The sequence below is a fragment of the Lipotes vexillifer genome, unplaced genomic scaffold, assembly GCF_000442215.2.
Source record: "Lipotes vexillifer unplaced genomic scaffold, Lipotes_vexillifer_v1.1 scaffold1477, whole genome shotgun sequence".
NCBI lineage: Eukaryota > Metazoa > Chordata > Mammalia > Artiodactyla > Lipotidae > Lipotes > Lipotes vexillifer.
This window is the reverse complement of record NW_006776536.1, coordinates 238,096-260,680: the sequence shown is the minus strand read 5'-3', so window position 1 is coordinate 260,680 and position 22,585 is coordinate 238,096.

The following is a 22,585-nucleotide window of genomic DNA, read 5'->3' as shown; positions in this document are numbered from 1 at the left end:
TATCTTTTTCTTGGATTGATCCCTTGATCATTATGTAGTGTCCCTCCTTGTCTCTTGTAACATTCTTTATTTTAAAGTCCATTTCATCTGATATGAGTATTGCTACTCCAGCTTTCTTTTGATTTCCATTTGCGTGGAATATTTTTTTCCATCCCCCATCATTGTTATTTTTAAATGAATAAATCATTTAAAGATTTCTTGGTTTTCATTTCTAATGTGGTAAATAGCAACAGGTCGAACTCTTATAGAGCTCTTTGGTTCCCTCAAACAATTTTGAGTGGAAAGGGGTCCTGAGGCCACAATGTTTGGGACCAAGTGCTGGAAAGGCTGCTGTTCCTCAGGGACTGGCCCTGCTCCCTGGTCCAGCTCACCCCCTCCTCTGACTTCTCTGCATTTATTCTGTCTTCTGTGAGTTTCAAGGGTCTGTTTTGAAAATCAAAAGCCAAGAATTAACTCTTTTATTTGTCATCCTGCCACCTGAGCTGGAATTAGCATGGACACTTCACAGCCCTTGTACTCTAGTCACCATTCCCAGGACCCGCCCTACAGCCCAGGGGCACATGGATAGCAGTGTGGGAAAGAGAGTTCTTCCCTAATTATCTGGGGAGTGGGGGGGGGGGGACCTCATTAGTGATCTCAGAGATGGAGTAAATAGAGTGCAAATGAAATTAAGATGAGCTCAGATTGGCAGATAGTGAAAACACCACTAAGAGAAAAAAAAAAAAAAAAGCAGGCACATTCTCAACCCAAGAATTTTGCCTTGGCTGTACCCACTGTCTGGAATGTTCTTCCCCCAGATGCCATCTTGACTTCATCCTCCCTTGCTTCTTTGTCTCCCCTCTCAAGGAGATCTTTCCTGACCACCCTATGTTCTCCTGATCCCCCAACCCTGTTCTACATTTCATTTTTCTGTAATACATCTAACATATTACACAAGTATTGATACATTTCTTACTTATTAGCTGTCTCCCCTCCCTCTAAAGTATAAGCCCCATGACAGCAGGGGTCTTTGTTGGGTATCCAAAGCACTGGTCTGGCACATGCTCTGGACGCGCAGGCTCAGCAGCCATGGCTCACGGGCCCAGCTGCTCCGCGGCATGTGGGATCCTCCCAGACCAGGGCACGAACCCGTGTCCCCTGCATCGGCAGGCGGACTCTCAACCACTGCGCCACCAGGGAGGCCCTGTTCAATAAATATTTGTGGAGTGAGTACATGAATGATGAATAAATGCCAGGTTGATAGAGAAGAAGAAACATGCATCCAAATCTTGCACCCACGGAGCACACAGGAGCTGTAAAGGTATGTACCTTTAACTTCATCTCGGCTCTGGTTTGAACCCTAAACCCTGAGGCTTCATCAACTTCCAGCCTCACGCCACAGCTGTGTAGCCTGGAGTCTAAATAAAGTCTGACCCAGGGTGACTCTCATACCTGTCGCTCTATGAAGCCATAACCGGAGAGAACTAAAGTTGTACGTGCAGGGATGTTAGTGACAGTATCAGGTCTAACACTGGAAAACTGGAAGATGGCTAAAAGTTACCTAACATGCTTAAGTAAATTGTAGTATGTCCATCAGAGGCATTATTAAACAGCTATCCAAATAATGCTTTTAAAGAACCATTAATAATATTGGGAAATGCTCAGGACATCGCATTAAGTGTAAAAAAAGCAAGAGATAAAAATTACATATAAAACGCAATTACTCTGGTATCTCATGAATTTTATGTGAATTTTACATGCCTGCTTTAAAATATAAAGATCAAAATAAAAAGTGCAGTTAGAAAGAAGAAGGAAATAATATGTATAAACATTGGAAAAGATGTAGTTAAATCATCCTTTTTTTTTTTAAAGCTGGTGTGATTAAATAGCTAGAAAGCCCACGATAATAAACCTAAAATTAAACAAAACAAAACAAAACACACCTAGCACCCAGATCTTGGTTTCTAAATATCCTTCTTTGTAAAAGGAACCAGGTTCCTTGGAAAACTGGTTAACTGGTTGATTTTAGTGCTGAGTCAGGGAATAAATATACGAGATAGTCCTGGAGAGCAAGAAAGTAAGGAAGTGCTATTAAAAAAAAAAAAAGGGTACCCACAATGAAGTCAAAGGGACATAGGAACCAGTCGAAGTGGTCCCAATGAAAACAGCTGGAGCAACTGAAGTAACAGAATAAATAATGATAGCATGCTTTTATAACCCAGAGAATAAAACCAGCACCCATGAGTCCATATTGACATAAATAACTGAAAAAAGTGAATAACTGGGGGAGAATGCTCTTCTCTAGTTTCTTTGGCCTACCCCATTTCCTCCTTCCCACAAATCAGATGTTTCCATTATTTTGTACAGTAATTTGTTTCAATTTAACCAAATGTCTACCGTGTTCTTTGCTCACCATTCCCTCTTGTAATTCAGACCTTGTTTCCCACTGAAGGACGTTGTCAAGCCGCTTTTCCACTGAGGGCTTATTGGTCAAGTCTCTTAGTTTTGTCTGGAAAAATCTTTATTTGGCCCCGTTCTTGAGGACCGTTCTCCTGGGTTTAGAATGCTGGGTTGAGATTACTTCCTGCCCCTCGAAGGCTGTTCTCTGCTGTGCACTGTCAGTCTAACGGGCCTTTCTTCTTTCGCATTCTGTCATTTTCTTCGGCTGTATTTATGAGTTTTCTTTGTGTTCTGCTGCTTTCCTGGCATGACAGTTAATTTACTGCCTCCCAGCCCCAAACCCACCCCTCACTGCCTGCTCTGTGGTAATGGGGCCGGAGGGGGCTGGAGGGGCGGCAGCAGAGGGTTGTCACCCTGGGGCTGGGTTTCCAGGGGGAGCTGGGGGCACATCTCAGTGGCCTTCTCTTCCCTCTACAGCTCTCTTCAGTGAGGTCCGGTCTCTGCCCAGGGACCCTCTTGGATGGGCCTCTATCTCAGCTCTGGGGGTGTGCTGCTCCTTATATGTACTATTCCAGCATTCTTTAAAGTTGTCTTTATCTCTGCTACCCAATCCCCCAGGACTCCAATCCCCTGCTATGGTTAACTACTCTTTAGAATAAACTTTCCCTGTCCAGTGACTATGTGATTTCTGTCTCCTGATTGGGACCCTGAATGATACACCTATGACATGTCTAGATGTGGATTTCTTTATTTCTTTTTTCCTTCCTCCCTCCCTCCCTCTCTCTTTCTCTCTCCCTTTCTTTCTTTCTTTCTTTCTTCCTTCCTTCCTTCCTCTTTTGAAAATCCTGCTTGGGATTCATTGCTCTTTTTGAATCCAAAGACTTGAGAGCTTGCTTTATAATTTCTGTAAAACTTTCAACCATTATGACGTTAAATATTGCCTCTGCCCCTCTTTCTGATTTTTCCTTTTATGACATCGATTTGATCTATTAGATCTTCTCTCTCCATCTATGTGTCAATCTCCCTAAAAAAACCTTTATTGAGTTATAGTTCACACACCATACAATTCACCCATTTAAAGTGTACAATACAGTTTTTGGTATGCTCACAAAGTTGTGCAGCCATCACCGCAATGAACAGAAAAAGTTAAAAACATTAGAACGTTTTCATCACCCTCCCCCACCAAAAACTTCCATACCCATTGGCAGTCACTTTGCATTCTCGCCTCCCCCCAGCTCCTGGTAAGCAGTCATCTACTGCCTGTCTCTATGGATTTGTCTATTCAGGACATTTCAAGTAAATGGAATCATACAATATGTGGTCTTTTGCGCCTGGTTTCTTTCACTTAGCATAATGTTTTCAAGATTCATCATGTATTGTTACATGAATGGATGTATAATTCATGTAACATGGATGAATCATATTCCATTGCATACATATATCACATTTTGTTTATTCGTTGATGGACATTTGGATTGTTTCCACCTTTGGGCTATTATGAATAATGCTGTTATGAACATTCAGTGCAAATTTTTGTGTGGATTTACACCTTTGTTTCTCTTGAATAGATGCCTAGGAGTGGAATTGGTGGGTCACATGGTAACTCTATGTTTAACCTTCTGAGAATATTCCAGACTGTTTCCAGAGTGGCTGTACCACTTCACATTCCCCAGGAACACGTGAGTCCATGTCCTTTTTATTTGCTCATCCCTCCGTGCTTCCCTCTGGGCAGCTCTGTCCATCCCTCTCCAGCACACTCTCAGGTCTTGTCTGACGTTTAACCTACGCATTCAGTTTCTGATTTCAACTGTAATTTTTATCTCTGGAATAGTCCTTTTCTGCAAATTTGATGGTTTCTTGCTTCTTTGTCAGACTTCGAATATCCTTTTTCATCTCTTTAAATGTTAAGAAGACTTCACACCGAGAGTTTGAGAATGCAGTTTTTACAGCCTTGGGGCTGCAGTTCGCTTTTTCTGCTGACTTTCGCTCATGGTGGCTCAGCGAGTTTTATAGCTTTATTCCTGGGAACTCTTTGAGGGCTGGGTCTGGGGTGCATTTGTTCCGGAGTTTCCTCTGCTTTGCCAGGTTCCGGAGGGTGAGTCTTGATGTGGCTTCTGGCTCCGACGCACTGGGACCGTAGCACTGTGTTGAGACACAGGGAATTTTTTCTTCTTTTTAACTTTTTCTGTTCTACTCAGAGCCAAGGCCAAGATGGGGACATCTTCTCCCTCCCACCCCCAAGACACCTGGTGGGGGAGATTTTGCTGTTGTTCACCCGCTGGAAATGTCCGTTTTTGGAGGTTTCTCAGATTTGGGGGTGTTTCTGATCTGACTTTCCACTTTGCTCAGGGAGGTTCCTGGGAGTGGAGGTGCCGCCAGGACAAGGCTACCTGCAGACTGTCCTGATATATATACACATATTTTCAATGAGAAGCCTGCGCACTGCAACGAAGAGTAGCCCCCGCTGGCCGCAACTAGAGAAAGCCCACGCACAGCAACGAAGACCCAACGCAAAAATAAAATAAATAAATACATTTATAAAATATATATATTTTTTTTTAATGGAGAATTTCAAGTTTCAAATATATATAAACATACAAAGAAGAGTATAATGACCCCAGTAAGCTCATCACACGTTGCTGACAATCATTAACCCACGGCCAGTCTTGAAGCCCACCCATCCTCAGTATGGTTCTGAAGCAAATTCCAGACATCATGCTATTTCATCTGAAAATATTTCAATATGCATTTCCAAACGATAAGAACTCTTTTCAAAACAGAGACACACTATCTGTATTCACGCCTAAAATTTTAAATAATAATTTCCTAATATCATGAGTGTTCAGTTTTCTGCTGTAATTAGTGTTCAAATGGTCAATTGCCTCAAAACCATGAGATGGCTTTCTTGCTTTCTTATTATTTCTGGCCTTAATGATACCCCCTAGTTTCATGCCAACTCCACCACGCATTAAAAAATGTTTTCTTAGTGGGAGTTCCCTGGTGGCCTAGCAGTTAGGACTCCGGGCTTTTACTGCTGTGGCTCGGGTTTGATTTCTGGTCAGGGAACTGAGATCTTGCAAGCCGTGTGGCAGAGCCAAAAAACCCCCCAAAAACAAAAAACAAAAAACCCCCACAAAACACAAAAAACAGTTTAATTAGTATTGCTTCCAGTATTTTTATGTGTTTCGTACCAAGTGGCATTCTCTGGATATCTAGTCTATTATTTTGCCAGAAACAGAAGTTCCTGCCCATGAGTTTGCTTTTGAGTATGTGCCTAGAAAAAAAAAAGAGTGGAAGGGCATATATGAAAATGCTAACAGTAGTTAGATCTCAGCCATGAGATTATATACGATTTTTGCTCTCTTCTTTATCCTTTCCTTTGTTTACAAACTTCTCATCAACGAGCATGAATTGATTTTATAATCAGACTATAAAATATAAAATAAAGTCAATGAACCTAACTAACACCATAAGCACAGCCTCCTAAGCCTGGCTCCACTCTCCCTGTCCTTCAGCCTCACCGACACCAACCTTCCACAGACACAGGGCCACCTCAGGCCATTTGCACATTCCCTGGACTCTTCCTCGGATTATTGGGGTTGGCAAGAGGCAAGTGGGGGAGAATCCTGACTGCATCCACCCTGCCTGCCAATTGGCTTACCCATAGCTGAGGGTCCTGAGCCACTGGGGAGGGTCAGAGCAGGCTGGCAGTGGAAAGCTACCTAGATCCTTTTTCCCCAGGTGATCCAGCAAACCGGACGGCAACAGGGGTCGGGGAGGACAGCTGCCAGAGTGTCCCCAGCAGCCCCCACCTTGGTGGAGGGCATTTGGGAAGAAGTTAACACCCCCTGACCCTGCACAGGTGACTCGGGTAGCAGGAGTTTGTACAGGTTTGTATAGGTTCATGCAGGACGTGGAGGGCAGAGCCCCGGGTGCAGATTACAGCTCCTTAGATCCGAGGCTGACACAGGCTGTGGCCCCAGACCAGTTACTCAGCCTCTCTGAGCCTCAGTTTCCTTGTGGGGTTGATAACAGAATCTTCCTGCGGGCAGTGCTGCATGGATGTGTGGATGTGTAAGGCCTGGGTGTGAAAGTCAACCAGCAGACCAGGGAGGAGGACCTACCAGATGTTATGAAGCTCAAGCTTCAGTGCCCAGGCCCCCTCCTCCAGGCACCTGCCGAGAAGCTCAGCTTGGGAGCCCTCTGTGCCCTGGTAGCAACATTTTCTATCTGCAGCCTGGTTTTCTTAATCCCCAGCCCTGCCGAGCCAGGCAGCTACTGTTATCCCCACTGGCACAGATTAGGAAACTGGGGTGCCCAGGGGTTCCACAACTTGCCCAAGGGCATGAGGTGGGGATTCGAACCTGTCCGCCGATCTGGGGGCCGCATTCTCTCCTTGTGTCTTGACAGCATCGGTAGAGACAGCGGGGCCATTTCTTCCCTGGGAGGTCCTCTTCCCCACGCCCCTTCCTTTTGACAAGGGCTTCCTTCTCTGAATCCCGGAGCGCCTGGAGAGCCCGGCAGGGCAGGATGCTGCTGTCCCCTCGTGGCCACAGGGATCACTGCAGGCAGGCCTGAATCAGGAGCGCCGGGAGCAGGGACGTGCCTGAGCCACCCTGGCTCTCGAGGGCCTCAGCCTTCTCTCCGCTCCCCCCACTCCCCCGACCCCCGGGGCCTGTTGGGGAAGAGAAATAACAAGTCTGCATCTCCACCGCTTGCTCACTGAGGGATCCCAGTCAAGTCACCCAACCTGCCCCGGCCTCAGTTTTCCCCTCTACAGAATGGGCATAAGTGAGATCTTCCCTCTACAGTTAGGAGGATTTCATGAGCCGGCAGGGGCTCCTGGAGGACCTAGAACACCGGGCTGCGGAGGACTCGCCGGTAGCCTCCCGCCCAGAGGGTGCAGCGGGAAGCCCGCGGGCGGTGTGCCCCGTCAGTGGAAGGAGGAAACAGTCTTGGTGCAGAGTCTGCAGCCCTTTGTTACTGGGAGGTGGGGCTGCTCATCAAAGGCGCCGCGCGCCCTGCCCGCTGCTGCGCGCTGTGATCTTTGGTCAGATGTGTGGTCCTGGCCTGGGAGGGGCGCTGGCAGGAGACACGTCCCCCACTGCCGGGCGCCCCAAGCATCGGCTCTCAGCCTCGCCTGCTGCACCTGGTGGGCGTGTCGAGGGGCAGGGTCTGCCTGGCCACCTTCTGCGGGTTCGTGTCCTTGCGGCCCAACGCCCCCGCACGGGTATCTTCAGGCTCAAAGCCAGGCCCAGCTATCCTGGGGAGTCTATGCAGCCGGAGAAGCCCACCCACTCGCGCCAGAGCCTGGAGGCTGCCGCAGCTTCTCACCAAGACCCCAGCAGGGAGAAGGAGGGGCCTTCGTGGGACTAGCGGGGGCCCAAGACACCCCCAGGCACCCTCCTCCACCGCCTCCAGGCAAAGCCTCCTGGGTGTGTGCGTGTGGCATGCGGGGGGGCACTCCCATGACTCCCCTCTAGAATCTGGAATCTAGAATCTGGAATCACAGCTTCTGGGGATGGTGAGATCCACACCTCCCCACCCCCGTCCATCTGAGCTCCAGGAACGTTCCTGCACAAATTTCCACTTGTGCAGAGCTCCCATTTGGGAGCTTTGCCGTCTGGGTCCTCGGCCCTGCAGCCTGCCTGCCTTCCATCCCCTCCCCCTTCGGCCCCCCACAAGCCAGCTGCTCCCGGCCCCTGTACTGCGGGTCACTGCTCCACACCACACCTGCCTCCCACGGAGAGTACCCGGCCCCACCGCGGCTGCCTGTTCCAGCCGACCCTTTGTGAAGGCTCAGCTCACCTCGTTCACCCCACTTCCGCCCACCCCTCCACCGCCCGCTGTTGGCTAGGAGGGACCTCATCCCCATGGGTCTCTGTAGCAGTTACTCTCTCCTCTCTTCACCTCCGTCCCCACCTGACCATCCCCCAACTCATCCAGGGAAAGGTGACCCTAAGAGACCCAGGGGCCAGGAGGACTGTGGCCAGCCCAGAGGAACTGTGCGCACGGCCTGGGGGAGGGAACAGAGGCCAGCGGGAACGGGGGCTCCAATCCTGGAACCCAGCAGGAGGAGCCACAGGGCACTGGGGAGCCATAGAGGATTCCTGTGCAGGGAGGGCCACTGTCAGACGGGCATCTGACAGCCATGATGCGGGCTGCACTGAGGGACAGGTTACAGTGGGGAGAGCCCGGGGGGCCCGAAGCTACCCTGGAGATGGAGCAAAGTGGCCCTTGGAGGGCCGTGCCTGAAGCAGGGGAGTGCGTGTGTGTGTGCGCGCGCGTGTGTGCGTGCGTGCGTGTGTGTGTGTGTGTGTGTGTGTGTGTGTGTGTAGGAGGAACAGAGGCTGGGAGAGCGAAAGAGCTGCTGAGGCCGAGGCTGGAGGTGACTCAGGGCAGCAAGGGAAGGAGGCTGGGGGTGGCGGTGGAGGAGCCGTAGAATCTAGACTCAAGATGCAGCAGGGATTGCCTTTGCAGCTGGCAACGGGAAGGTCATCGCAGGGGCAGGACTGCCAGAGCAGGCGCTGAGGCCAGGCAGCAAGTGTAGACGGTGGGCCGGAGGGGCTTGGCGGCCGAGGGGACAGAGAGGAAAGAACGACAGGGAACGGTGAGTTTTTGTCGTACTTTCTTCAGAAGGGAGGCTCTCGCTCAGGTTTACAAGCTGAGCCGCTGGAGCCAGAAGAGGGGGCGTGAGCTGGCCTGTGGCCAGGCCGGAGGGGGTCCCTGAAGGGGGGGTCAGGACCTGGGGAAGGGGAGGTGGTCGGTGCAAAGCAGGGGTTAGCCTGGCGGGAGGAGGGCCGGGGCAGAGCCGGCGGCTGGGTGTCAGTTCCAGCCTGGCCACTTCCCGGCTGCCTGACCTGGGGCTGGTGTGCTGAGCTGTTGGTATCTCTCTCGAGGGGTGGCGTTAGGATGGGACTTTCTGCCTCCATTTCGTCTGATACTGAAGGTCTGAGCCAGAGCAGTAAGTAACATCTTGCCTGGGGCTCCCAGCTTTAGGGGGCCCTACCCCACCCCTCCAGCCTGCTCATCCTCCACAGGGGACACGCTCCCTGGCCCTCACCACCCTGCACCTCGGCCCAGGTACGTGGGCCTGGGAGTCGTTGCCCAAACGGCACAGGGTCCAAGTCCAGGCTGTGTGGGCACCTCCCCCAGACACATCCTCCCACTGCGGACCTCGCCTGGGGCTGCGGCTCCGTCACCTTGTTCTAACCCAGAGGGGTCCAAAAAGTTCTATGTGCACTACCTTCCTGGTGTTATGACTGTGCATTTCTCCAGCCAGAGGGGCCAGAGGGAAAGAACACTCCTTAGTCCATGGTCTGTGGGCTGCTTTTGTAACTTTTTTTTTTTTTTACCGTGACCACCCATAATTTTATTACGTAGGTTCAAAATTGGTTAAGGTTTTGCCACATTTGCCAAAAATATAAAAATCAAGAGTATGTCACAGACAGTATGATGTGTCTCCAATAAATAGTTCAGAAGAGCTCTCCTCAGAGCACTCTCCTATGCGAACAGAAGAATTTTGTTACATCTAAAAAAAAACCCACTCATGATTCTTAATATCATCAGAGTTATTTTTTCAAGCAGGATATGATCCATCGGGATCTCCCTTTTGTCTCTCTTTTTTTTTTTTTTGCAGTATGCGGGCCTCTCACTGCTGTGGACTCTCCCCTCGCAGAGCACAGGCTCCGGACGCGCAGGCTCAGCGGCCATGGCTCACGGGCCCAGCCGCTCCGCAGCATGTGGGATCTTGCCGGACTGGGACACAAACCCGTGTTCCCTGCATCAGCAGGCGGACTCTCAACCACTGCGCCACCAGGGAAGCCCCCTTTTGTCTCTTTTTATCCAGAAAAATCCCTCCACCTTTTTTTTTTTATAATGGCATTGATGTGTTGAGAATGATTTATCATTTTAAGTGGCAGGCACAGTGCCGGGCCTGCCCTGTACTTTGGCCCTCCACGTGCTTGGGGTGAGGGTCCTGCGGAGGAAAGCCTGATTCCTGCAGCCCGAGGGCGATGGACTCGCTCCTGTTTGCCTTGACCTTCCCAGCGTTAGCTCTGAAAGTTCTGTGCTCTGCGAACCCCTCAGTTCTAGGCAAACCGAGATGGCTGATCACCCTAATTAGTCCACCGCCCACCCTGAGAGTAGAAAAGCGTCCCCTTCATCCCGAGACTGGCAAGAGGGGCTTCGAGGAACCAGGTGAACATATGTCCCCTGGAGCTGTGGTCCGGGTGGGGGACAACGCATGGGTCTGCTGCTTGCTCCATGCCTGACACATTAAAGGCCAAGGTCAGTGCTGTAGCTGCCTTGCCAGCCGTGGAACTGGATAGGTAGCCATGTTTCCAGGACAACTGGTCAAAGGCGTTATGTCCTGGGGGTCAGGCACCACCTGAGAAATATCTAAGGGCCCACTAAGAGCCTCAAAGAGAAAGATCAACATTCAGGACCCCCCAAACCTACAGGGTCCCAGTCCCCTCCGGCCCTCCCTCCATCCCCAGCCCCAGCCTGGAGTAGGAGAGGGAGGCCGAGCTAGCCCTCCCCCACTGTGGCTCCCCTGCCTGCAGCCCAGTTGAGCTGGAGGAGGGGAGAAGCTGTCACTTTGAATAAACTTCCGTTTTCATCATTAAACCAGAGCTGGAACTGCAGCTCCTGGGCTGACGCCATTCCTGGGACTAGAAGGCAGCCGCACACCTGTCTGGCCCAGGTGTCCATCCAGGTGCAGGGAAAGGTCTTCCTGCCTCGCCTTGTGGAGTCCTGCGTGTTCAACTAAGTGAACGTGGTATGCCTGGCCTCAATAAAAGCCAGGTGTTTGCAAGCCACCACGTAATTCCAAATAGCTCCTCAAGGTCAAGGATCATGGGCCGCCCACTAGGTCCAGTGGACACATGTCCATGCCCATCCCACTCATCTGGCAGCACCACACGTGGTCCTTCCCTTCCAATCACTGTCTTCCCTGGCTCCTGGGAGCTGCTCTCTTCTGGTCTTTCTCACCTCTGAGCTTGGGGGGCCGCAAATGCTCAGCCCTTGAATCTCTTTCTTCATAACTGTTCCTCTGGGACCATGGCCTTAAATACTGAAGATTCCCACGTTTCTAAGCCCAGCCCAGCCCTCTTCCCTAAACCCCAGTCCCTGCCCACGCTATTCCTCCACTGGGAAGTCTACTAGAATTTCAACTAGACAAGTTCAAGGTGGGACTCCACACCCTTCCATTCACCAACGCTTTTGTCTCAGTGAATGGCAGCCCCTCAGCCGGCCTCCTTGGTCCCTCAGCTGCCCCTTCAGTCTCTTTCCCACACGGGAGCAGAGAATCTATAACATGGAAATCAAGTCCCATGGTCCCTCTGCTCCTGGCCCTCTGATGGTCCCCCAGCTTACTCAGAGGAGGCAGCTCCCAAGACCCCGCAGAGCTGGCCTGCTGCTCTCTGACCTTGGCTGTCTCTGCTTCAGCCCCTCTGGCCCCTCACTGTGCCTCAGGGCCTTTGCATGGGCCTTCCCTTCTTCCGGGTCTCTGCACAAATGTCACCTTCCTAGTGAAGTCTTCCTCACCCCTTGCCCCTCTTGCCCTGCTTTACTTTCTCTAGAACAGGTATCACCCCACTAGAGCAGGAGTGGGCAAACGTGTCTATAAAAGGCTGGTGGGTAGATACTTTAGGCTCCACAGGCCACACGGCCTCTGTTGTGACCACACGCCTTTGCCGTTATCATATAAAATAAGTTGGAGATGATACCCTGGACAAGCCCTTACCTCTCTGACGTCAGTTTCCTTCCCTGAAAAATGAGTTTGTGAAGATTAAGGACTGTGTTAGATTCCTGTGGTTGCCATGACAAACCACCACCAACTGGATGGCTTAAAACAGCAGAGATGTCCTCTCTCACCATCTGGAGGCCAGAAGTCTGAAATCCAGGTGTCGGCAGGGCCAAGCTCCCTCCAAAGGCTCTAGGGGAGGACCCTTCCTCACCTCTTCCAGCTTCTGGGGGCTCCAGGCATTCCTTGGCTTGTGGCTGCATCCCTCTGTCCTCTACTTCCATTTCTGCATGGCCCTCTCCTCTTCTGTTTTCAGACAATGTCATTGGATTTAGGGTCCACCTGGATAATCCAGGGTGACCTCCTCCTCCTTCTTTATTTTTTGGCCTTGCCACATGGCTTCGCGGGATCTTAGTTCCCTGACAAGGGGTTGAACCCAGGCCCTGGGCAGTGAAAGCCTGGAGTCCTAACCAGTGGACCACCAGGGAATTCCGTATCATTCCCATTTTATGAATGAGGAAACTGAGGCTCACAGAAATGAAGTTCACCTGTGTCCTTCACACCCCAGCCGTCTCCGTAGAAACCAGGAACGCTACCCGCTAAGCCTTTGCACTGCCCACCACCGCACACCAATGGCAGCCCTTCCTTGCCTGCTCCTGGTGCAAGATGCTGGGCACTGGTGCCACTGCAGGGAGAGGTCTGTGGGGATCTGAAGGATGACCGGTCAGTGGACGTTCCCACTGCGCGCCTCCACTGAGCTGCCCTCGGGAGGATGCCTGAGGCTCAGAGAGCTCGGAAATGCTGGAGCTCAGGGCACACCTCTGACCACAGCGGCCAGGCCTGCCGGGCGGGAGGGCTCACATGCCCAGAATAACTCACCAGAGTCAGCATGTTCCAGCTTGGGAGGGAAACCAAAGAGGCACTTTTCCCCAAGTGTCATGGGGCTGAGACGTCAACCTCTGATGGGCCCTAAATGGACCCCAATTGAGCACCTGTCCCCAGAAACGATTAGATCCGACAGGTGCTGAGCCCCCCCTTGCTTCATTGTGATGGAACTCACATCTGAGCAATGAACTGAGAGTGAACACTCCCAAACGCACGGCCTAAGAAAAGTTTGGTAGCGTGATGATCTGTGACAGGCAGCCTTCTGGGGAAGTGGAAGCTTAGCACGTTCTCTGGTTGCTTCTTACATTAGTGAAGAGTCTAAAAATTACTGCCCTTGTGAGGTTAGAATTCTGCAGAATCAAACAGTGCTTCAATCTCATTGTTCTTTGCAAACAGCTTTTCTCAAAGCTCTGATCAGACTCAGGCAACTTGGGCTATCGCTCTGATGCCTTGAGACCCGGGGCACAGTCCTTTCCCTCTCAGGGCATCTCTGGTGGCCCCTGCACAGCTGACATCCCACAGGTAACCCCGGGGCACCCCAGGAGATGCTGCCAGCCCTGCCATTCCCTGACTTAAATGGCCTCTTCCGTATTTACTGAATTCTCCCATTCTGAGACTCAAGCTTTCTATCTCCCTCTTTGAGAATAAAGAATCCCATGTTGGCCTTCCCTGGTGGCGCAGTGGTTGAGGGTCCGCCTGCCGATGCAGGGGACACGGGTTCGTGCCCCGGTCCGGGCCTCTCTGTCACAGTGTTAATACTCAAGCATGGCGGGCTCGGAGAGTGTTACGAAATATCAGCATTTTGACCTGGTGAGAGGGGCCTATTTGGGATGTGCCCCGTTTACCTAACACTGGGTGAAGGAGGTCCCCACTCAGGGTAACAGGGCCCCGGGATACCGTGGTCTTGACTTGCAGCAGCACTCCACACCACTGCTCCCAGCCAGCTCCACTCTGTCCACTGAGCACCCTCTCCGCAATGGACCTAAGCCAGAGTGAGCCAATCAAGAGGAGACGGGAGGAACCACGTGGTGGGATGGAAGGGGCAGGAGCTGGCAGAGGAGCAGGTGTGTCCCAGGCCGGGCCCTCCCCTAGGCATCATTGAGGCTGCTGTCGCTCAGGAGCACCTTCTCCCCAGGTCTGAAGGCCGGCATCCCAAGGTAGGGGCAGCTGGCACAGCGGAAAGCATCGCCCAGGTAACACTGTTGAAAGAAGAGACCATCATACAGGGGAGCCAAGTGTCAGCTCTCCCAGAGATACAGGCCAGAAGAAAGGGATCCCAAATTTCATGGTATGGCCACAGTGGCCTAAAGAGAATGACTGCGTACATTTGTAGGTCCAACTGGGATCCAAATACTAAGAGGCTTTAAGATCTCTGATTTCATGAAAGACAAAAGTCTAGAGAAGTCCCTTAGGTGAATACTTCTGTATTCTCAGCAGTTCAAATCACAGCCACACTCAGCAAATGGCTGAGTAGCATCAGGCCTAATGTGAAGCAGAAAGAAAGGGGCCAAAAATAAGAAATGACAAGTGCCTCCCCTACGGGCATGAGTGCGCTGCCCACTCTCAGGAGATAAGCCCTCTTCCCATTACTACCTAGAGACACGTTCTCACACGTTCACCTATTATTAAAATAATTGGGCAGTGAACTCTGTAGAGCTGGAGCTGGCCTGTGTTTAGTTTAGGCCTTTGTGAATACTGAGTAATCAACCAGATACTCACGTTTCCACAAGCCGACTTGGGCTGGGAGCTTATCTGGTCCCTCAACTTCTCTTTCTCCAGTTCTTCTGCGAGGCCACAGGTGCTGGGGGAAAGTTAGCAGGTGATGAGTGGGACCTGCCACCACCCAGGAACTCCAAATCCTTGACAGACCTTTTCCCTGGGAGTCTTCACAGATATGGAGCATTGACCTTTCCTGGCCTAGTCAGCTTTGGGCTCCACAATTCAATGATGTACTGTTTGGAGATTCACACACAGACAGTAAACTATCGAAAAAGCCAGCAAAGATTAGCACAAATTTGGGAGAATGGTAGCCTCTTGTAAGGAGAGGGAGGGAGATGCAGCTGAGGGAGCAGGCAGAGGCGACTTCTAAGGAACAAGTCATGTTCCTGGTACTTAAGCTGGGTGAGCAGTACATGGGTGTTCATTTTATTGTTCTTTAAAATGTACTTATTTAGCATACTCTTCTAACCGTCTGATACATTTTACAATAAAACATGTTTTAGTAATTGTGAAGCACAGCGATTCCTTGACAATCAGAAGCCGCTGGAAGCAGCCTGGCAGCCTCTTCTCACCCCAAGGCTTACCAGTTCTTGCAGGCCTTCCTCTTTTTCCCTTCCCCACAGGAGGCAGCCCGCAAGGAAGCTGGGTCTGGCTTCTTCATATCTTCTGGATCCAGCAGTTCATCTGAGTCAATGAGATCCTGGAGAATGTTCGAAGCCATTAATGACCCAGTCATGGTCTCTGCTAATGAACAGGTGAAGTGGCCACAGTCCACAGCAGCAGTTTGCCCATCTATGTAGAAGGCAGCCATCATCCTACCTGGGCTTGATCATCACGCCCAAGCTGACCACATAGTGAGTACACTACGTGCACAGAAGCTGTGTTAGGCTGTGAGGGGGCTGGGGACTCATTTATGATGTGCAGAGAATATGTGTGTGGAGGGCAGGGAGGGAGGGGGCAGGAAGAACAAAGAGAGAAGCGTTATATTTATGCGAATATATAAAGGGCTGTCGTGTGAGAAAAGGGAATGGAATATTTTCTATATAATTCCAGAGGAAAAGGCAGATAATGATATATACACTTGTGTGATTCTTCGATAAACGTGTAGACAGTTAATCTGTAAGCTCTGTGAGGGCACAAACCGTCGCCTAGTTTGCTTACCACTCTAACTTCAATAGTTGTAGGAATGAAGAACTTTATTACAGAAAGCATTGATCTGAGTTGGAAGAGCATTACTGTTAAGACAGTGAGCATTTGGTGACTTGCCCAGACGAAGGAGCCAAAAAATATTTTAGCTGACAAACTCTTTTCAGGTTTACGCATGCCCACAAGAGTCTTTAATATATCACATGAAGTGAGAACAAGAAAATCTGCGGGGGGAAAGATGCTGAAAAAGAAATTTAAAATGCCACTAATGAGGAGTTTCCTTCTGAGTCAAAAAATGCCAATGGCAGGCACAGCCACAAGGCTGGGCTTTAAATGCTTTCACACCTACAAACCCAGAGAGGCCACTCCAAACAACAACATTCCCACCCAAAGTGGGGCCTGAAAGAAAGCAATCAGGTGACCACAGTGCTGACTCACCACGCTCTCATCCTCCATATCATTGGCTGAGAGGGTCCAGAGCTTGGCAGCTGCAGGGTCCATAGCAGGCTTCCCTGAATCCAACCAATGAAAGAAAACAAGCTCCAGAAAAGCAGCTGGAAACAAACTCCAAGCACATGTAAGTGCTTTCTACTGAGGCTGTGCAGGGAACACACTGGACCTGGGTTCAAGGCCCAGCTCTATCACTTATAAAGGCATGAGAGGGACCCATCACTTTATGGCAATAAAAGCCATCATTTGTTAAGCTTTGTGCCAGATACTACATTAAACATTTTACATACATGATCTAATTTAGTCCTGCTCACCACCTTATGAGGAAAGTTCTTGTCATCCTAATTTTATAAATGAGGAAAGAGGTTTAGATACTTAGGCCAGTTACACCCAGCCACAAATACACAAGTACAGACAGAGTCTACCTAACGCTTTTAACTTCCACTCCATATTGCTTTCTCCTCCTTCTCTTAGTTCCCATCCCTAGAACATGGGGCTAATAGGATTCCCTATGCCCACTGCAGGAGATTTGAATATGAAACAAGAAACTGTACCAAAAAGCATTATAAATAGCAAAGCTCCGGTCTCATGTAGACCTGTTACAGACAAGAAAATGGGCTCAAGAGCTGATGGCGGTGGCGTAACAACAAATCAGTAGCAAATCACACCTCCTGATTCTCTCTCTGGGCCCGAAAGAGCTGAGGGTTCAGTGTGGGCCAGTCCACGAATGGGCCTTGGCGGGTAAGTGCACCCCCCAGAGATCACTGTCACACTGGATGCTCAGATCTCCCACAGGGCAGGCCATCTAAGCTGCTCCTACCCATTCTGGAACTGTGACTCCAAAGGTTAGGATGCTAAAGGATTTCTTGAAGATTTAGGCTGGACAGTCAAAACAGAGCAGTGTGAATACCTGTAAATTTTTGCATACCTCACAGCTAGGACAATTTTTCTCAACTCAGGCATTAAAAAATAGTGATAGGAAGGGTGAGAATGGTGAAAAAGGGTGGAGTGCAATCTTCTGAGAGGAGATATTTTTATAAGTGTCTTAAGATCCTCAAAGAAAAGCTGAATTCAGTGGCACAGAGAAAAGGACACATGGGAAGAGGAATAGCACACTCTTATCCGCCATGACCGTCACTGTGAGGTCTTCTGAGGGTAAATGTCATAATTCTGGGGTCTGGAAAGACTTCATTAACTAATGAAACTATGGGAGTCTGACCTCTAGTATCTGGAGACCTCAGTGTCCTCTGGTGCAGAAGAAGGGGCTGAACTAGGTAATATCTACGCATCATTTCAGTATTGGATCCGAATATGCCCAGAACAACAGTACATTAAGCATTCTTCCACTTGGAAATGAGGGAAATTAAGGAAGGGAATGATCCTCTAAAGATATCACCACCTCATTCAGATCTCTGGCTCAGTTTTTAATACGGCTTTTCAGGCCCACTCAGACAGAACAATATCCCTAGGCCAGTCTCACCGGAAGACTTCTTGGTAGTAGAAAGCTTAAGTTGACTAGAAGAACCCACTTCAAAATTGGGCTTTTTTCCTGTGATCTGCACAGAGAGCAGGCTGTCACTGTGGTAACCCAGGTGTTCTCGGACAGACTGAATCTCCTCGGGGCTCAAGAACTTGCGCTGCAGCTGAAATTCAAGATATCAGAGGATTAGGCCACGCTTTTTCTACCGTATGGTGGTGTACTATGTCCCCCTCACAGGTGTCAAACGCTCACGTCTGCAGTAAGCGCATGACAGCAGGAGATCGCAGACGTTGCCTCGTGCCACACGTTCGGTTTCTCACTGATCAGGACCCTGGAGTGTAACTTCTGTCTACGTGTTTATGTTGAGCCTGCCCCTTGGAGAGTTTTATCAAATATCTGTCTATTAGGTACAAGGCACTGTGCGAGGCATTGTGGAGATTGTAATGATTATGATTATCAAGATGAATCGGACATGCTGAAGAGGCTGTTGAATGGAATCGAAGCCTGTGGCGGGGGAGCATGCCCACAGTAAAGATGCTAGAAATGAAATACGCAGTAGAGAAAGAGAACCACGGGGGGAGGGAAATGCTTTCTATGTTCCTTGGGAAGAAGCAGCAGACAGGAAAGGTCGGGAAGAAGCTGGGGGTGCTACCTCTATGTCCGACAATTATGGAACCGCTACATAAACCACAGTCCATCTAGAGCACTGAACGCCGTTCCATAATTAGTAAGAAAGTGGGTCAATACACTAAGATGGATAATGTCAAAGACAGCTAAAGGTGGGGGAAAGAGCTAGTGACTGAACACTGTATACATACGACCTTATTTACATTAAAAAATGTGTATACACACACACAAAACACACTTGTAAATACATAAAAAGAAGTCCGAACAGCCACACCAAAAAATGTATTGGTGGCTCCCGCTGGGGAGGAAAGTGTAAGCAAGGCCTGAGATGTCACTTTATATTCTTCAGTCTTAACTGAATTTTTATGAACATCCCATATTTTGGAATAAAAGATGGAAGAACTTTAACTAAAGAGAAAAATAAGAAAGGGTAGGTGTGAAGAAACTGAGGCCCTAGGTCATGTACAGATCAATGGTATAACAGCTATTGTGGTATAACACTTCTCACACAAGAAAATTTCAGCATTGGAGAAGAATGGAGAACCATAAATACCTCTATTTAATGTTAATATTTCTAATGAATTGTCAGAAAAGGATTTCCCCCTCCAACCTATTCTAGCCTCCCACCCAAAAGCTGAGGAAAATACAGGCAACTGCCCTTCACTTAGGCCTAAGATTCGTGTCCACTAAGAGATGCCTCAGTGGTCACCACTAGTACTGAGACCAAAATATGTCCCAACCCACATGGGCCCAAGCTGAGTCTCTTCAGAGGAGATTGATTTCAGAGGTTTCGTCCTTCGAGGCATCTGGTTTCTCCCATGCAGAGCCCTTCTCAACTTGTTTCCTAGTTGAGTGACACTGATCACCTCACCTTCAGGGTTGTTATTTCTCCCAGATTCTCTCTGTATCGTCTGACAAAAGAGATACTGGGTTTAGTCACCCAAGGCTTAAATTCCCAGCAAAGAAGGTCGTCTACAAACATACCTCTTTTACTTCCACAAGACCAGAAAGAGTCAGGGCTGAACACAGCTTAGATGCCGTCTTCACTTTGCTATTGTTAACTGCTAAGAGGAAAACCCCAGTTAATAGCTTTATAGGCCAAAGCAGGAAAAATAATAAAGGCTCTCTCCTATTCAGGTCAGCAGGCATTAAAACAACAATAACCTATTCTGTTCAATATATATATATTTTAGTGATAATATTTTAATTGGACAACTCCTTTTGGTTGTTCAAAGTGCTCTTACTGATGCTCTTAAGTGTCATATAACCGTCTCGGTTCTTTGTGGCTGTCTGGAGGGGTGGGATAGGGAGGGTGGGAGGGAGGGAGACAAAGAGGGAAGAGATATGGGAACATATATATATGTATAACTGACTCACTCTGTTATAAAGCAGAAACTAACACACCATTGTAAAGCAATTATACCCCAATAAAGATGTTAAAAAAAAAAAGAAAAATTGTACAAAAGTAAAATATTTTTAAAAGATTAAAAAAATGTAAATCCAAGGGTAGTTACTTCTTTCTGAAATTAACTGGGGTGTAATAGAACTATTGACTATGTGCAATAAAAATGTTCAAAAATTGGAAAAAGAAAGAATCTCAGTGTCTGTCAGTTTATATTCTTGGTTCACTTTCCTTTTAATCATTTGCATAACTGAGCACAGGGTCTTCATCTTCTCCACATCCTTTCTCAGATTTAGAAACTTGACTTGAACTTTGGACCAGCTGTTGCAATAAATGTCCCCTAGCAGAGCCCCTATGGTGGGCCACCCGGGGCCCCCTTCCCCTCATCCCCACAGCCAGTGCCCTTAGCGAGTCCCATGAGTTCTTCCTAAAGCATCCTGAATCCAGTGCCTTCTTGCCATTCACGATCCCCCCACCGCTGCCCATCCAAGCTGCCATCTCTCCTGGGTGCTACCATGGTACCCACCTGCTGACCAGTCCCCAGCATCCTCTCTTCCCTCCTGACAGTCCTGTCCCCACTCAGAAGCCAGAGTGCTCCTTACATAAACATAAATCGGGACTTTCCAGTTCATTCGGCCATTCAACAAACATTTATTGAGCACCTACTATGTGCCAGGCCCTGGTATAGGCTTGGGGGATACATGTGGAACAAGTGAAAGTTTGTTCTTGTGGAAGGAAGAAAGATAAGTAAACACTAGTATGTCAGATGTTGGTCAGTGCAAAGGAGAAAAGTGAAGCAGAGAAATGGAGCAGGAAGTGCTGGTGAGGATGGGCGGTGGAGGGGGTGTGGTTTGCAATCTCCAAAGCGGGTCAGGGAAGGTGTGGCTGGGGAGCTGAAGGCGTGATGGCGTAAACCATGTGGGTAACTGCGGTAAAAGAGTTCCAGCACAGAGACCAGCAAGTGCAAAGGCCCTGGGGCAGGAGTGTGTGCTGTGTGCATAAGGACCAGCAAGAAGGCCACTGTGGCCAGAGCCAGGTGAGGGAGAGGAAGGAGAGTGCATAAGGAGTTTGGGGAGACAAAGGGAGAGATGTAGCCAGATCAGGCCCTGTAGGTGCCATACGCCTTTTGGCTTATATTCTAACTGGTATGGGAGCCATAGCAGGTTCTTGAGCAGAGTAGGGATGTGAGCTGACTTGTTTTGACAGACTCACTCTGGCTGCTGTGAGTTTAGGTTGAAGGAGGTCAAAGCTGGAAGTGGGAGACCCACTGGGGTGAGATGTGACCCAAACCAGGGTGGTGATATTGCAGGTATAAGAAGTGTTAAGAGCCTGCCTCTATTTTGAAAGTAGAGCCAATAGGATGTGCAGCTGCGGTTGGGCATAGGGTGTGAGGAAGGAATCAGAAAGGATTTTGCTACAGAAACCCCTAAATGGCTTCCCATTGACTTGGGATAAATTCTTGACTCCTTTTCCAGGTCTGATATGCACCGGCCCCAGCTGGCTTCTCTGACTACTCCATCTGCCCATGCCACTCCTTGGTGGTAGCTCAAACGTCCCTACCCCTCTAAGTCAGAATTTCCTCAGACATTGCAGCCCAACATGCTTCATGTTTTGGGGCCTTCCTTGGCCTGTTAATGGTGTTTTGGTTTGTTTGTTTTGGTTTTAAATTTATCTATCTTCTTTTTGTTTTTGTCTCCTTCCCTACAATATAAACCCCATGGGACAGAGACATTCTGCCTGACCACTTGCTTTGTAAAGTTGTCAGAAACACATGAAGAATGCCTGCATCCATGTAGTACCGGCTTGTTCATGTGAGTTGCCTAAATTTGTCTCAGCACCTGCAAGGTAAGCATTGTTCTCACTGTTTTATAAGGGAGGAAAGTCTGCCCAGAGAGGTTATATTTGGACCTACCCAAGGGCACACCTAATTCTAGGAAGCCGCAGAACCAGAGTTTGAACTTGGGCCTATGGGTTCCAGAGCTTGTGCTGCCCCTTCCCAGGCCTTACCGTGCCCTGAGGGTTCAGTGGCTGAGCTTGATGCTCAGGTGGGCACGGGGGAGGGGGGGAACGGGTCGGGGGTGGCCGGGCTCAGTGCCTACTTGTTGAATGATCAAAGGTGAGGTCTGCCATCCTAGAGGCCGCCTACAAGCATATTTGGAAGAACAGCGTGTCTACCGCTCGGTCTTCGAGTACCATAATTAACGTCTAGGGTACACATTTAGTTTAAAAATAAAACCTCAACCCCCCCCCCCGCCCCGCCCCACTTCTCAGCCCCTGCAGCCCAGACCTGACTCTCCATCACCCGCCTCTGTCCCTGCCCTGCACCGACTCGCGGTCGCCCTCCTGTGCCCTCCCCAGTGTGAACAGGTGTCGCGGGGCCGCCCCCGACTGGACCCTGCCGGGGTGGCTGCGGTCGCGGAAAAGCGCACGCACCTGGCTCGGGGCCCCTGGCTTCCAGCCCAGAAACTGCCTCACCGTGTGCTCTCGGGCAACCCCCTTCGCACGCCCCGCCCCCGTGCCTCAGTTTCCCCAACGGTCAAGCCCGGTCTCGGCAGCTCTACAGGTAACACACCTGCTTCCGGGACTTGATCTGTCCCCGGGCCCCGCGGGGTGCAAACCCGGCGCCCTACCCCGCGCCCCCGCGGAGCCCCAGCGGCCGGCCCCAGGGGGCCGGGGGCCCGGGCAGAGCCGCGGGGACCTCGCGCGTCGGTCCGTTTGTGGCTTTTATTCTACATTTCATTCAGGCTCACTA